Genomic DNA, 13,728 nt, shown 5'->3' with positions numbered 1-13,728 from the left:
TAAAAAGAGGTAGCACAACAGGTTTTTTTCCTTCACATATCCTGTCACGTACTCCCATTTCAAGTGTCTGACAGGAATACTTGGTGTAGGTACATGTATTATTAATATTGAAGAACTTTTTGCCAATGAAAATGTTTGGAACAAAAAACCCCAAACACATTCATAATTTAGAACGGTATCTTTGAAACTCCAAATAATATTGATTTGACACTCCAAATCAGAAGAAAACCTCACAGCTAATGGTTTCTACAACTGAACTTAACATACAAACAAAGGACCTGTAGGATTGTTGTGCATGACTGGGAATGATTCATAGCTGCAAAGATATCTATCTCCATGGCCTGTTACCACAGCACTAAACATTCCCAGAAAAAATGGGAAAGTTAACCTCAATAGCTTGTGAACTACTATAAGACGACACAAGATATTCATTCAAAAAGTCCATTGCAGAGATGAAAATTAAACCTCATTAACACGATGTGCAATTCAATGCATTGCATTTTTTTCCATAAAGCTATTAGTAGCAGAATCATGCACCCAAACACAATTTTAAAGCTTAAATCTCTGGGCACAAACTTATGGATCATTTTCTTTTATAGAAATGTTTAAGTCGGGGCTCAAAAAATGACAAAGCATGTCTAAAAAAAAGAAAGATTCACAAGAGGTAAGACCTATAATTTATTTTCAGTTGAACTACTTCTAATTTTCAGTTATTTCTCTTGGCCTGGAGGGAAAATGGCAATCTCTACTCAGGACCTTAACGCACCAGTTTACTTGTCTTAAACACCCATTTAAAGGCAACACAGTCCATATACCTACAAAGATGTAAATAGGTGTCTGAACAACTGTATTACTTCATGAATAACGTTTAGTAGAGTGCTCCACATCCTCAGAAATGTGAACCTACCTTAAAGGCTGTTTCACATTTTTAAAGCCATTAATTTAGCTCCCCAGGAAACTACTGAAAATTCTGAATCTTTATAGATACTTTCTTTACCAAGCTTCTTCTCTTACACAAGAAGCTAGAATTCCTCTGAAAAAAGAAAGGTATAATTTGTACAGCTTCTTAGGAAAAAACCTCATGTTCTGATATTTCTTTCCTTTCTCTTCCTTTCTTTCACATATCTACAAACTGCTCTGATTATCTGGCAACACCACACAGATGCACTTTGAAGAAGGAATAAACCACTTAAAATACAAAGGCAATTTCCAAAATTATTAATGCAAGTTAAGCAGCTGTTGCTGTGTGTGAAAGCCAGCACCTATAAGCTAAAGCTGTGATCCAGCAATACAAAATAAGTGGTATCTCGGTCTTGTCAAGGCTTTGATAAGGCTAACACTGCAGAATAGTTTGCTGCCCCTTTTTACTAAGGAAAAAGGCCTGTTCCCTATTTCAGCCACTGCTATGCTATTACACATAAAATCTATTACCATAAGTGTTCATTGTAGACAGTTTAAATCTTGGAGGTTGTGTTCTTTAATGCCATTCCTCACATTACAGATCACACATGTAACCTTGAAATGCAAATAATTTCTAAATACTTTCCTCTCTGCATTTGAAGATAAATCCAATGCCATTTTTGCACTTGTAATATTTTTGAAATTATTTTGATGCATAGCATTAGAGAAGAAATTGTGTGCCGTTTCATACAAATTGTCAAGTCCAACCAGAAGGCTTATTAGGAACTGTGTTTTGAGAGCCACACGGAACATTACAGAAAACAACATACTATCCTGTTACTCCTTATGACCTTCCACAGTCTTTCCTGTGCCCTTTATTCTAGTCTTGACACACAGGGCTACCACAGAACAAGAAATCAGAATTTATTTTTTTTCCACATAACATATATATACACACATGTGCGTTTTGTTCATTCTTGGACAAACAATGAAAACTAAAATGTATCCAAAACTTTTTATGTTATTCTGTGGAAGGAGTGGCCATAGAATTCAGAATCTCTCCTTCAAAGCATAATCTTAAGATGAAGAAACCAAAAGTAGCATTTTCATGAGAAACTGTATTTACCATGTCACATGAACATGCTACCTTGGAATAATCTGGATTGAACATGTAAATTGATAACTGAATTTGCCATATTTGCTGCCTACATACATTCTACTGCTTTAAAATCAAGACACTTTCTATTTTGGTATATTTTAATACAAATCAGTATTATTGTATTACAATACTAATACAAATCAGACAAAACCCAACTCATTTCAAGTGAAATGCTCAGCTTCAACACCTACTCACTTTTTGCTGCTTATCCTTTTATTAACCATACAATCAACCTGCAATACTGAATACATTTTTACTCTTCTGCTCCAAAACATTGTTACCTATCTCTTTGCAGAAAGGTGGGAACTGTAAGCAAAGACAGGGCTGTTGAGTTTTACCTTTCAGGCCGGAACTTGTTTTAAAAGTAGATATGAACTACTGAAACCAACTGCTCAAATGCAGATATAAGGGCTATAATAAACATGTATAAACAAGCCCTCCATGATAGAAATACCTAAGAACCAATTTAGATAAAATAGCAGTCAGATGGCACAACAAAAGTGCAGCATTGGAGAAATGTGCATTTTGCATATTCTTATCAGCATTTATAAATGAAATATCACAATTCTGCAAGTCCTGAGGTGCTGGATCCATACAGCTTTAAACTATACAGCTGAAGCATTGGATTTAAAAAAAAAAAGCAAGACAACAAAAAAGAGCAGTAACAGTGACAATTAGACAAACAAAATACTAAGGTGAAAAATACAGGTAGGGTCATTCTCACCCAGTCCACCCAAAGGGAAGCAAAACATACTGGTTTACTTACCACTTTAAAGACAACCTAAAGGAATACAAGTGAACAAACCAGTCTCTGATAACGCTATTTCAATTCTACTTTTCATATTAGTGCTGCTGCTTATTTGTACTACTGAATAACCTCAGTTTGAAAGCACAGAACCACAGCCAGCTTGATTTGCCTCATCCTTATTTGAAGATGAAGGCAATGATGATTAGAAGTAAACAGCAGAGCAACACTCCCTAAAAAATACAGCAAACCTACACAAAACAATTAGCAGTTCAAGTTAAATACTCTTCCAGTTTTATCATTACATGGTCATGCTGCCCCCTGCAATCTCAGCCAGAACTAACACACACATGAATACACATGAAACCACCCCGGCTTACTAACCTCAGATCTAGAGCTTTTAGCAATACTACTTCCAGTATCACTAAGACCCTTCTTGTGCTACAAATACTTTTTTTCTTCCTTGAGCATGATCGAGATGCCACATTTCCTCACATTACCTCCTAGTATTTCAGCAGGATGTTAAGATTTTGTTAACTATCAAGACAACTACGGTACTTTGTGACACAGCTGTCCGTAGCATACAAAGCCATTTTTCCATACATTAAACCCATTTGAGATTCAGTCTTGTGTTGCTGCCTCTCCTCCCTCTTTTTCTGAGGAATCACACCTTTGAATTTTGAAAATAAAAACTTTCTAAAATGCAATGGGGTTTTGCTGCATCAGCTTCTCATTCCCTTAACATAAGAACTCTGAACTTTAGAACAAATCAATTCAAAACATCATCTAAATTTCTGATACTTTATTTTCTTTTCTTCATTCCAGGCAAATCTGTGATGTACACTCCATAAACTTGCATTCTACATGCAAACTCCAGTCATAGTATATTGAAGCTCACTGGCAATCCATTAGCTTGTCTCTAACAAATGCTTTGCCTCAATTTTTAGGTTACTATTTATTATTTGCTACCTTAAAATGACATATGAGAAGACAAGGGATAAGATCTTTCTGATTAAGCAGTAATAGAGATACTACTCCACAGCTGCATTCTAATTGACACATTGGCATTGGAAAAATGTCTTGATTTAAATGAGGAAAAAAAAAAAAAAGATAAATTTTACAATTAATCCATTAGCTATCTTCTACAGAAGAACATTGATTAAAGCAATGCTACCTGAATCTGAAGAGAAAAATTCACCTTTGGGACCACAGATGCATGTAGCTTGAAGAATGAATGGCTAACCTCAGAGCATGTAAAAGCTATTTTCTTTCTACCCTAAACAGCTGCGAACAGTCTGCACATATGCAGTCAATTTATCCTGGACAGCAGAAGAGTAAAGGATGCAGAGCACAGGACATGCCACAGATATTCTGAAATGCACGAAAGAACATGATACAGACATACCCTATTGCTGGTTTACATCGCCCAAGGAATATTAACCCAGCCAGCTTCAGGCTGACTCCCACAATAATATTAAAGCAAGTATTCCAGACTGGTCCTAAAAATAATGTGAACATATTCACATGGTACAGTGCTTGAACTGGTAGCAAGTATCAAACATTCTGGCTCTGTAATTAACGAGCTACATGTAGCAAGCTTACTGTTCTCAACAGAGAGGACTGCTGCAACCAAAATTGTTACCAAAATCCTCAGCAAGGTATCACAGCGACGCATTGGCTTATTTTAAGATAATGTTGAAGAGCTTTGCAATGCCAATTTTATGTTTTTGTTTATATTTGCTCTAGTTTATCAAATTCTGCTGGCCTATATTGACAGGAAAAATACTTAAAAAAAGTCTCTCCCCCCTGCAATTACACATTCTTAACCAAAGCAGTTTTAAATGTCATTCAAAGGTAATTCCTGAGAGGCCCACACACTTGCTGAGCTCCCTTCACTAATTAACGGCTCATTAGTAGGAAAGAACCCCTAACTGCTCACCCCCCTGCTCCCCTCCCACACCACATACTGTCTTAATTACCTTTGTGAAGCAACTGATTTGTCTTTCAGTCATTCTATCCAAAATCCCAAGTGAATTGACACAACAGGGAGAAGAAGAAAAAAAAGTATTTTCATACACACATTTATGAAATTTCATAATTTTTATGATTGGCAAAGCCTTTAGGGGCTAAGTGTTGCCAGCAAAACTTAAGAAAGTGGATTTCAATAAACTGTAAGAGACAGAAGTGATAGACAGTGACTAAAGGAACAAAAAGCTCTTCTTGGGATTACAAAAGTGGATACATCATTGAAAAGCTTTCCCTTTGTGAAGCTTTTGAGAAAGTTAATTATATCACTTCATAATCACGACAGCTATGGGAAACAGCATAACACCATCACAGCTGTTGTCTTTTTTTTTGAGACCGATGGGACACGCACCTATTCCCTGGCTTTCAAAATACATCCTTGCAGAGTTCCTAATGAACAAGTTCTCTCCATGTTTATACCCAATTTGCCACATGAATCCACTTGGAGACAAAATGTAGGCTTCACTGACAGTTATCTTGCAACAGAGATTAGATTGCTTTTCCTCTCTCCACTTTTCTTCATAAATCCATAAAAATAAAACCCAAAAAAGCTGACATCCTTACAGACTGATTTTTGTATGCACCTTGAAACACATGCAACAAACAAGCAAGAATCACTGATGACCCACATGGAAGAAGACACACTGGCTGCAAAAAGTATTGCAAGGAACCAGGTCACTCACTGTACCCTATTTCTAGGGCTCCACCTTCTGCTCAGGTTCCCCTTCCATGAACACCATTTAGGCTACAAAGTTTCCGTGATTAAAGAAACTGATGCCATAGAAAAGTATCTTCTTTTGAAACTGAATGCAGCAAAATCATATACCTGAAATCTCCTTGTGGGTTAGCATATCCTTAACACTGGTCCTAAAGTGAAGCAGTTGGGAGACTCCAACACATAAAACGTAACTTGCATCTTCCAGGAAACAAGACATCAGGATCTCCAGTGTTTCATTTAATTGCCACTGCAAATGAAACTTGCAGATCTAGGTCACCAATGATTGGGGCTTACGCTAATTCCCATCTATAATCTACTACTATACTTATTTTTTAATAAGTAAAATGTTACCTTTGCAGAACCCTGAAAAAAGTGACAAAATCTGTACTCACTCAGGTATTAATAATAATACAGTCCATTCACTGAACATGGAAAGGGATCAAAATAACCTCTTCAAAGCACAAAAACAATCCACCACGTGGAAAGTAGGTATGCCAAGAGATCTACATGGTTTAACACAGAATTTCTGGATGACTTTTTTTGTTTGGTTGGTTTTGTGAAAAAAAAAAATAATACACAGAAGGTTGAGGTAAGAAAATAAACACTTGGTAGGAGTATAGAAACATTGCTTGAGCAGGCAGGATGAAAATAGAAAAGCCCAGGCTCAGCTGGAGTTGAAACTAGAGAGGGAGGGTTAAGGGTAACACAAAGTTTCTACAGATATGCTGGCAACCAAAGGGAGACTAAGGCCTGCTGCTCAACTAGCAGGGGACGTAGTGACAAAGGACATGGAAAAGGCTTAGATACTCAATGTTGTCTTTGTCTTAATTTTCTCCTGATGAGGTCTAAGCCTAATAGCAGAGTACCACAGAAGTGAAGCATTACCCACATGAGTGAAAGACCAACTTAGAAAGCTCTTAGGCAAGCTGGACATACACAGAACCACAGAACAGATCAAATACATTTTCCTGGGTCCCCAGGAAGATTATGAAGACATATTTTCTTTCCAGAAGCCACATCCATCCAGCACGGCTTTAAAATAAGTAGCTCAATCTATTTTCTGTAGTGAGATGATTAGCTCTGTAAGTGAACGAAGAGTACTAGACACTGTTTGCCTTGACTTTAGCAAGTTTCTAATGCACCGTCTCAAACTGTCCTTAGACCTAAATTGGCAACACATGAACTGAATAAGCGAACTATAAAATAAGTGACACAGCAGCTGGACCGCTGGGCGCAATGGGCTGTAACCAAAGAAACCATGTCCAACTGGTCTGTAATGGAGTTTCTCCAGATGAATATTGGGTGTAAGGTTTGTCTTTAGTAAAGACCAGAATGATGGAACAGAGTGCCCCCTCAGCAAACTTCCTGAGGGTACTGAACTGGGTGAAGTGGCTTATATGCTAGAGGAGAGATCTGTTATTCAGGGACCCCAATTGAATGGAGAGATGGCCTGGCAGGAACCTCAAGTTTAACAAAGGCCAAGTCTGGCATCTTGGGTGCAGTAACCCCATACAGGCTGGGAGCCGTCCAGACAGAAAACAGCTCTGCAGGAAAAGACAGGAGGAACAAGTTGAACAGGAGTCAGCACTGTCCCCCTTGCAGCAAAGACAACTACATACTGGGCTGCATTAGCAAAAGTGTAGTCAGCAGACCAAGCAAAGTGATTCTTCCCTTTCAATTGGCACTTGTGGGACCACATCCGAACGATTCTGTCCAGCTTTAGGATCACCTGAAAAAGACGTTAACACATAGTAGGGAAGTCCAACAAACGGCTATGAAGATGAATGGTGGCTGAGACAACTGCATTTGTTTAGCCTTAAGGAGAGGAAGCTATTACTGCTGGGACCAGTGACCTAGTTGGAGGTTATAGAGAAGGCAGAGCCAGACTCTGCTCAAAGATGCACAGTGATAGGACAAGAGGCAATGGAGATGAGCTGCAGCTCCAAATAGATTTTTCAGATAAAACTTTCAACAAGGTTCTGATGAAGCACAAAACAGGTGCCCAGAGAAGTTGTAGAACCTCCATCCTTGGAGGTGTTCAACTGGAAAAAAACCTGAGCAACCTCATCTAAGTTAGTTTTTGCATTGAGCAGGGAGTAAGACCAGATGACCTTTATAGGTCCCTTTCCCATTTAAATGATCAAACTTCCAGTGGCAATCAAAACCCAAAACTCTACAACTTGACCCTATGAAGTAAATACATCTAGACTCTCGGTACTCCTCTTCATCAAAGCTTTCTTGCTGAAGCCAAACTAAAGTAGATCAAGAAACAAGGGGAGGGAAGAAACCTAAAACATTTACTACAATAAAACCCAGCAATAGGGGATTTACTGTGTTTACCAGAAACCTCATGATGCATACACTGTTACTTGGAAACCAGTTATTTGCTGAAGGTATGCATAGAGCACCTGCATTCAGATAACCAGGTATGATGTTCTGTCCTCGCTGCTTTCACTATTTCGATTGGTATATGGTTTCAGACACCGACCATTGCACTTCACATTTTTCTTATTGCCACTGCAGACAACAAGATAACATTTATGTTCTATCAGCTACACAAAGAGCAGATCTTGTGAATCACTACCAGATTTACCTGAAAGAGCTTCCAGGTTTGGTGTGTTCCTAGAAGAAGCTGCAAATAACAGGTGCTTATCTGGAGAGCCCAGTACTGGAACTTTGCAGATGTTTTAATGGCATGAATAGCTCTTACAATGAAAGGGTATATTATCAAAGTAGTCAGTTTATCAGTAGCAGCATACATGAAAAAAGGAAAAAATTATGGAACACTCTTGCAATATACATTGTCACTTTTTGTAGGGCACTTTTGTAATCACCACAGTAATTTAATATGGACAGTGTCCTACAGCTAGTTTGGAGAAATACAACAACCTTGACTGGCAGTGAAAAAATATTCTGTGTTATTGTTGAGTATAACAATAGTTTTACAGAATAAACCTTAAGGTAAAACAGAATACCTGAAAGACAGTAAATTAAAAAAAACTGAAGTTAATAAAACTTCTAAAATCTCAATTATGATTTTTTTTTAAATTAAGATTATATGAGCAGTTGACATTACTAACAGTTTTCAAAAAGAAAATCACATATGTTCCTACCAATGGTTAGCATGCTTCTGATGAACGAAGACATATCAGGGAGGAAAGAAGTGCAAAGGCAGAACTCTCAGAAGAAAATCTGATCTCCTTTCCTAATTCTCTGAAATGCACCTGCTCTCTATTTCTCAGGGGAGCTCTCTCCAGTTTAGAGTTTTGGAAGAAAATATTCTTTAGGCTCCGACATCTATATGCTATATTGCTTCTGCTTACTTTCCCAAATATTCCTGTGTTCCTCCTCTAAATCCCTAGGGAACTCACTCTCAAATGGAAGGGATAAGGTATTGCTAATGCATCCAAAACCACTCCATTACTGAAGCACCTTATTACTTCAATGTATCTCTGGACTCTCTTGAAGAGCTTTTGAAGCAGCTCCGGTACAAAATTTACAGTGTATTTGTACACTTGCTTTTTGCATGAGACAACTCCCTTCACGCAAAACAAAATATCTGGAAACTATACAAGTGAGGCTTACAAAAGAGCCTCTAGAGGTAAACAATGGATCCTCCCGGACAGCAGCATGTAATCCTTAAGTCTTTAAAAAAAAAATAGGTCTGATTAAAAAACAGGGGATAACTCCTGAGTACATAACCAGTGGAAACTCTGCAATATGAAGACTAGTCTCTTGCTTAAGAAAGCTGTCTTGCCAAAAACCCCCGAAGTATATTATCGAGGAGAACAGTAAGGATATCAAAAGAACAACTAAGGAGTGTGTCACTACAGAGTTCTTCAGCTGCCAGCAACAGGATTTTCTGACATCCTTATGTCAATTACTCATTCATAGTTTTTTTCCAGCGTCGTCCGAGTCTTCTGTTTGAAGAATCAGTTCAGTTTCTTCTCTCTTCCCTCCTAAGCACTCCAAACAGGAAATTTAGCCAACACATGACATAGCAAGAAGAATGCAATTCTTCTTCATAGCAAGAGTTCAAGCTCCCTCTACTCCCCACCCTCCTACCCAGCTCAAAGAAAGGTCCTCAGTGAAATAACTCCTATTTCACTCTTTAGAGGTCATGACAGGTGATGGAGAACTCAGAACTCCTATGCTACTCTTTCATTGTATAAGGCTCAGTGGTCTAAAAATTTGCCTGTAACTACAATCTTTGACTAATGCTCAAATTCAAAATACTACGTTTTGAGCAGGATTCCCGACTATAAAATTTGTTTGTTAATACACATGCAGAGAGGCAAATGCACCAAAATATACTCTATACATAATATGTACAGAGAGTTCAATTTCTTTTCGGGCAACTTACTAAATGCTTACTCCAGCATTTAACTTTTTTAAAAATTCATTTTAAAAATATTTAAATTTAAATTAAGTCAAAAGACAATTTTATTTCATTTTACTTTCACTATTTGGGTACTTGGTGTCATACTAACAAGATATGAAATACAGTGGTAGTAAAAGAAGAAACAGAAATACTACCCTGAAGTATTTTTTCCTATTAAAAGTTTAATAGGAAATTCAAAAGTTCATTCACTAGTACCTCTTAAAAGTTACTGCTTTTAACAGCTGCAATCACATTGCTATGTAAGCAGTATTTTGAAAGCCTCACTAAAAATATAGAACATTATAGAATAAGACCAACCGTAACATTAAATATTATCTGCCAATGATAAACTGCATCAACTTACAAGAGCATATGTGACAGCGAGGCTACTGTATCACAAATGGAATATATACTAGGCTTTCCTAATAACCCCAAGTGAAGGCAAGCTACTAATTAGAAAACTAGGTAAGCTTTAAGACTCAGAAAACACTCCAGCATTTCACATTCTCAGAACACAAGAGGACAAACAAGCTCTTCCAAAGGTGTTACCAAATACATTAAGAAGTAGCTGTTCTCAGTTTGCCCGCAACACCTTTCCAAACAAGCTATAAAGAAAAGGTATAGTAGTGGTGCTTTGAATCTTAATAAGCCTCCACAGACTGAAGTGCAAGAACTGGAAAATCCTTTTACGGTTGGTTGCAGGGGGGTGAAGAACGAACAAAAAAACCCACAGAGAACTTCCCCCTTCATTTCCCTTACTATCAGTTGGTGGTTTCCTCTAGTCACATCTAGTGCTCAGGGACACTGCACATGACCCTCCCAGTGAAGTACTAAGCAATATGACAGATGTCTGTCAAACATGCAGAAGAAGCATGTGCAACTGAGTGTCTCATTTTAGAACTTCCTTTATAGGCAAGGTATACACATCTGCAAGTAGAGGCAAACCTACAGAACTATTGGTTAGAGCAAAGCCAAAGAACCACACCCTTCCTCACAGGAGAATGCGATGACCCACTGTCCCATAAGCATTTATTCCACTACCTTGGATTAATCTTAAAGATCTGTCCCACCAAGTATTATGCAATATACCAATGTGGCTGAAACATCTTAATCTACTAGTACAAGGGGCCACATCTCTTATTTCAGTCTTGCAATCAGCTGTACACAATCCTTTACAGCTCGTGCTGTGTGCTGCTCGTCCCTTCACTCAGCTCCCGTGTTGCAGATGCAGGGGTCATGCCAGCCAGTACTTCCCCTGTTGTCTGCCCAGCCCCTTTTCATCTCCCAGCAGCCCAGTACAATGCTAGCACATGACGATGAAAAGCTGGAAGGCAAAAGGGTTTGTGCTGGGACTGGTAGGTATCCCTGTAGTAATGCTCTGCACCGCAATCTCCATCCTTGCAACCCAAACTTCAGTGAGAACAGGGAGAAGAACAGAGTAAGACCCAAAGCCCTCTAACATTTTAGTGATTTCCTACTGTCAAACTTCTTTACCCAAAAGAACTTTTTTTGATATTGACATTATATCTTTTCTTCCTTTTGCAGCATTTGAATTTTCCCATCTAGAAGAGAAATATGCTCATCCAGAAGTCTGGAAATGTAAATATTTTCTTTTAACTTCATTGCTATTACTAAACAAGGCCAACTTAGTGAGCTGTTTTCACAGCTACGTATCACTTGATTCTGTTCTAGGAACCATTGAATTAACACTAGTAAACTCACTTATCCACAAAACAGGCCAACTGCCATGCCCAAAGAGGCTCTGCTAGATGGCACATCTGTTGGATGAGGAGCAGAAAGCTCTCCCAAACCTTACCGACCAAGATCAAGGCTACGTTGCTGGTCTTAAGTATTCATGCCTGTCGGTTACAAGAAAAAAAAACCTCACCAGAACTTTAAACCTAATCTGGTAGACCTTACTGGATTCTCTGAACCCCACAAGAAAACAAACTCCGTACTTTGTAAAAGAGTTTTTCGGCCATTTTAAAGAAAAAGGATTCCCACCCACTCCCAGTTTGCTCAGGACAACTCTTCCAGAGCTCTTAACAAATCTACTAAAAAGAATGACTCATTGGCCAAGAATGTAACTAGGCACCTTTCAACACAGGGCCACATCTGATATGATGCTGAAGAATCACACAAACAACATTTATGCATAATCATATTTTTTTACAAAAATCAACTCTGATCTGCATTTTTCTTGAGGTTTTAGGTATACAGTTCTTTTTAATCACATTTGAAATGTGTTTAAGTGACCCATAAAGAAAGAAATAGCAACTGAAACACTGGGAAATTTCAGATCTTAGCCATTTCCTATTTTTTTAGTTGGCAAACATAGATCTAACTGATGCATATTAAGTCTGCATTGATCAACAGTACCGTGAAAACAGAAAAACACTTTCACAAAGTCACATCCACATTTTCAAACTTGTACTTGCCCGTTTAAGTGGCATTTTAAAAAAGTACATACTCCTTGGTTTTGTTCATTGGAGTCTGTACTTAAAACAATGGTGAAAACCAACCTAGCACAGATATGACTGGAAAATACTGGGTTCTTCACTTTAATCTCTCATATGGTGAGCTAACTTACTATAAATAGCAATCTACACATAAACATTACAAATGTGTTTTTTCAAACCTTACTGAATACATATACTTAGTAACTCTAAAACTACAGCAAATTTGTAATAATTTAACCAGAACATATCCAGGTAGAAGAGCACAATTCAAAGGGATAGTGAGTAATTGTTCATTAAATACCTGTCCTCCTATTTCCAATTCATTCATTAGCAGCTATATTACTATGTATTTCCCTTTGAATCCCCAAAACTCCATCTACCTTTACCTACAATTATTCCTTCATTTTCTAGCCAATTTTATTCTCCAAGATGTTTTATATTTAAAATTGATCAAACACATTACTGTCTTCACACCAAATCCTATTAACCTTACTCACACAAGTCTCCTTTAACTCTGCAAGTCACTTATGCTATGGATGGCCCAGAATCTGGCCTGATACAACTCTGGAAAAGTCAGAATCGCTACATCAGCCTGCTAAAGAAAAAAAAAAAAAAAAGATGGAAGTACAACGCAGACAAGTTATCTCCACAAAACACACACACCAGTGATTACATTTGTGTGTGCAAAGCCGGAAGGTAGCTCAGGTCATGCATGTAATACTAGCCTGAAAAAAAATATAACGTAGCCTGATAACTAAAGATAAATGTGCAAGACAGCTCGGGAACTTTTCCCAGCTTCTGCCACAGAGCTCGAATGGGTTACTTCACCACAGGCGTGCTCACGGGAAGGGAGTACAAGCAGCCCCGTCTCCACCCGGGCACGGGAATCCGCACCCCTCAGTTCCAGGGGGGCAGCACCTGAAACGCAGGCGACAGGCAGCGGGGCTGCAGAGAGGCACCGTTATGGCATTTCCCTCCCGGCAGCCGCGGCTCCGGGTCCCACTCCTGCCCGAGGGGCTGCGCGGCCCCGCTCCCTCCCCGCGGTTTCCCTCTGCGGCTCCTGAAGCGGGGAGGCGCGACGCCGGCCTCCTCCGCCGGGGAACCCGCGATGAGGTCCCGTCGCCCACCAGGCCTACGACCCGGGCCCGCGGCGGCTTCGCAGCCTCGGCCCTCAGAGCGCCGAGCCCAGGCCCGGCCCCGCCCCGCAGCCGGCCCGTTCCGGGTGCGCAGCCTATCAGCCTCGGCCACAACACCGGGCTCCGCCAACCGGGGCCGCTCCCGCAGCTGCCGCTCGCCTTCCTCCCCTCCCCCGCCGAGCAGGTGCCGGCGGAGCAGCCCCGG

The 13,728-nt window shown here is 39.3% G+C and overlaps 1 protein-coding gene across 1 annotated transcript in view; it reads right to left on the bottom strand.

The window, feature by feature from the left end:
• The window catches only part of ERP44 (endoplasmic reticulum protein 44), a 55,318-nt gene that overhangs the window by 41,167 nt on the left and 423 nt on the right, over positions 1-13,728 (bottom strand). The window lies entirely within an intron of this gene.

The sequence above is a fragment of the Falco naumanni genome, chromosome 3, assembly GCF_017639655.2.
Source record: "Falco naumanni isolate bFalNau1 chromosome 3, bFalNau1.pat, whole genome shotgun sequence".
Taxonomy (NCBI): Eukaryota; Metazoa; Chordata; class Aves; order Falconiformes; family Falconidae; genus Falco; species Falco naumanni.
The sequence above is the reverse complement of the archived record's forward strand: the minus strand, read 5'-3'. Positions and strand labels throughout refer to the sequence as shown.